The following is a 3,876-nucleotide window of genomic DNA, read 5'->3' as shown; positions in this document are numbered from 1 at the left end:
CCCTTTCCTTTATGTGACCAGTTGGACTGTGAAATGTACCTAATCTGGCATGAGAACCTCATGGGAAGCCTGGAATAGAATGCCCTTTCGAAGGTCACTCCCTGTAGGCTGTGGGATCTTGTGATGCCAAATGTACAGAATGGCTTTAGGGAAGCCAGGACGTCAGGACTGGGAATGCCTATTGGAGCAGCATTTGTCTCCCACTCCCTTATCCCACCTTCTCTATTGCTCTGCTATGTCTAGAGTCAGGTAAATAGTTGACCTTGAGGGAGTATTTGGTAGGTCCTAATGCAGAGACAGAAAATAGTCACTATGTGAGATACAGTGGATGCTGTGGTGTGAACCAGATTCTTCTTTCAGGACCAAGGCTGTCTTTCCCCCAGGTGCTGGGAGCTCTCAGCCGAGCTCCTCTCCAGAAACTGGCAATGGCCAAAGAGTTGACCCCACCAAAGTCACCTTCCTTGACAGGTGTCAGGAGGTTTGATCTGGGAGGGAGGTGGTTTAAGAAAGTCAAACATGCCTGCCTCAGAACAGGACAACTCTAAAGAACTATCAAAAATGCCTTTTAAGATCAGTTGAGGCCTTTGCTCTAATTGCAGGACAGTTCAATTTCTTCCTAGGCCCAGCCCTTCTCCCCTTACCTTTTATGGTGTTGTTCCTGAGAGTACACTCCCGATAAACCTCCTACACACAAATCTGAGAATTTCAGAGTCTGTTTCCTAGGGAACCTGACCTGCCACAGATGGTGCCAGAAGACGCCTGAGAAAGCAGACTTCAGCCAGCTGGCAAAGACGACTCCATCGCTGGTGGAAGATAAAACATTAATAGCCCTTGGCATGTACTTGCAGTTCAATCATTAAAACTTCTACCAGTGGTGAACTGGGATGGGATATTGCTGCAAGGGAATGGCACAAGCAAGTACAATATTTCTGGCATTTGAGAGGTTCGTGGTAAATGGTAAGTATAAGGACTTTGGAATTGGGTGACTGTTACTAAGGTTCATCCACGCATTCAGGGAAGTCAATGAAGGCAACTACTGTATTTTTTGGACTATAAAATGCACTTCCCACCCCCAACTTTGGGAGGAATAATGATTGTTAATGCTGCTGTTGAGTTCTGTTTACATTTATATTGGTGAAATATTATGTTCTTTATGTTATTAAATACCTTATTTTTTGCTTCAAAATTTTTTTTCTTATTTTCCTCTAAAACCTAGGTGTGTCTTATGGTTTGAAAATATGGTAACCACCAATATAACCAAAGTGTGAAAGCCAGAGGGCCACCTCAGCAGGATTTAAAGACACTTTCATCCCCTGCAGCAGAAAGGCACAAAACCCTGAGAATCAGGGCCAGGATTAAGTATAAGAGTAACGGAGTTCCATGGAGATTGAAATGCACCTTTACCGGTCTCCTACATAAGGTCGTGGCCCTGTTTGGGAAAGAGTGGGGCCCTAAGATCTAGGATGAGAAATCTAAGCCCTCAGATTCTGCTAGCCTCTCTGGACCTAGAAAAGCCTATTCCTTGTTATTCAGGGCGGCCTCTCTGGACTCGAGCATGGCACAGAAGACTCTACCTTGCAACGTGTGTCCCTCATAATCTACCCTCTCCCCTTGTAATCATGAGAAGAATAATTAAGGTCAAGTCACAACATAACCCAGCTGAGGAAGAGCTGAAATTGCAAAGTGAGGAGAGGAATTATATACTTAAGGCACTGAAGAATCTAGCTAACATTACTGGCAAGATCCAGCAGAATATAAATGGACTGGATACTTGGAGGTGCTAGATTAAGGGAGACAGCATATAAAGTTGGGCAGAGAATAGTTTATAGATATTAGAGCCCTCGCCATTGCTGGCAAGAACCTTGGGAGGGGCAAATGGTAAAAGAAATGATGTGAAGGCTCAGGAATTAGGGCATAATGAAATGACTATATTATGCAATGTCAGAAAGCCTGTTAGCTTATTATGTTCTGTGAGAGGGTTCAAAGGGCACTCTATTTACCAAAGGAAATGGGATTTGCTAGGAATATCAGTGTTGTTAAGAATCTTCATGATGGCTGATCTCTATAGACCAGGACTGATTTTGGAGGATGCTATTGCAGACTTGGCTTCCACACAGCAAAATGCTGACAGGGGCTGAAAAAAGTAGAGGCCAGGTGGAAGCACAGAACTATCAAAAGCAAAGTAAGCTCAATTACTATAAAGGGGGACAAGGTTGGGGAGGATAGCATGACTCACAGAGGGCTATGGGGGTAGTTAACAGAGTAGAGCATTTCCAGGGTCAAGAACGAATGGGCAGGCAACAAGGTTGTTTCCCAGTCTGTACAACAGAAAGGAACAAAGGCTAAGGGCTCCTGCCCCAATCAAATGTCACAATCTCTTGCTAAGTTTCTGGACCGGATCCAGATGCCATCCGCTGAAAGAAGGGCTGGGTCTTGTCAGAAAAGGACCCTGCGAGATCATGGCAAGTGCTACTGTGGTGGTCTCCCAGTGCTTCTCCAGAGGGATCTTCAGTCATCTACGTAGGGAACCATGTACTGGGGAAAGTTTCAAAGACTTTGTTAACATTGATAACTGGCTCCTAGTAGGTCAGCTTAGTGTACGGACCCAACTAGTGGTCACTTCTTCTGTCCCTGAATGGACAATTGAAACAAAGAGTAAAAAGCTCTTTGGCTCAGAGGTAAGAATTATAATAATGGGAAAGGCCAATGGAAACCTCAGACATTCCCCTCTCTCACTCTGGACAAGAGAAATAGTGCCTTCCCTTCCAGGGGCATGCCCATGCCTTTCTTCCATCTCAGGAGTGCTTCTCCTAAACTCTAAGAGACTTGCAACCAGGGAAGCAATAGGCAGCAGCAGCTCATCCTGGGCTTACCCCTTGATCCCGTCTCCAAGACCCCCCTTTCCTCTGACCTTTTAGTGAGCCAAAGCAACCCTGCCCTGGCTCACTTCTGTCACTGTGACTTTTCTCAGGGAGCCAGAGCAGCCCTGACTAGGCTCTCTCCTCTTGCTTCTTCTGTCCTAAGCCCTTCCTTGTTTCCCTGTCCCCAACTTTAATAAATAATAAATGTACTCTCACAAGAAAAAAATCAAAACAATATTGTATTCTAGGAGAAAAGACAGAGATTAGTGTCCATCTTGAAAAGATAAAGAATACAGTATCCTACCCCCTATTCACTACCTTACGCCATTTAATTCACCAGTCTTGCACCAACAAAAGCCAGATGAGCCCTGTGGTATGAGAGTGGACTATGACAAATCAATTAAGTGGCAGCCGTGCCAAACGTGCTTTTTTTTTTTTTTGCTGGAGAAGGTTATCACAGTATCTATCAGTGGCAAGCAGACACTGCTCTTCACGTGAGATGAACAACAGCACGTACTTGTAATCTTGCCCCAGGACCATGTCCACTCTCTCCTTCATAATTTAGTGACTGGCTTGTTTGAGCATTCCAGAGAGCCATATAATTGCCCACTTTAGTGGTGACATCGTGTTAATCAAGTCAGATAAGCAATAAGTGGCCAGTATTTTGGAGGCCTTTGTAAGACACGAGAACTCCAGATAATGTAAGATACATTTAAGGAAGATTTCCTTGAATCTTAGGTCCCTACCAAATCAATGAAACTGTTAGGGGCCCAGTGGTTTGGGGCATGCCAGGGCATCTCCTTCCAGGTAAAATACAAAGTATTGCATATTGCCCCTCCCACCACCAAGGAGGGAATGAAGCACCTGGTAGGCCTCTTTAGTTTCTGGATGCAGTCTCTTGCACATTTGGTAATAATGCTCCGACCAAATATTTATTGCTATGTTTGACACTTTGCTAAAAGCAACAATTCTTTGGTTTGCAGTTACTATGGGGCAGTAATGCAGGAAGATCTCA

This window comes from Sturnira hondurensis, unplaced genomic scaffold (genome assembly GCF_014824575.4).
Source record: "Sturnira hondurensis isolate 20B ecotype Veracruz unplaced genomic scaffold, ASM1482457v3 Scaffold0014432, whole genome shotgun sequence".
Classification (NCBI taxonomy): Eukaryota; Metazoa; Chordata; class Mammalia; order Chiroptera; family Phyllostomidae; genus Sturnira; species Sturnira hondurensis.
This window is presented reverse-complemented; position numbering follows the sequence as displayed.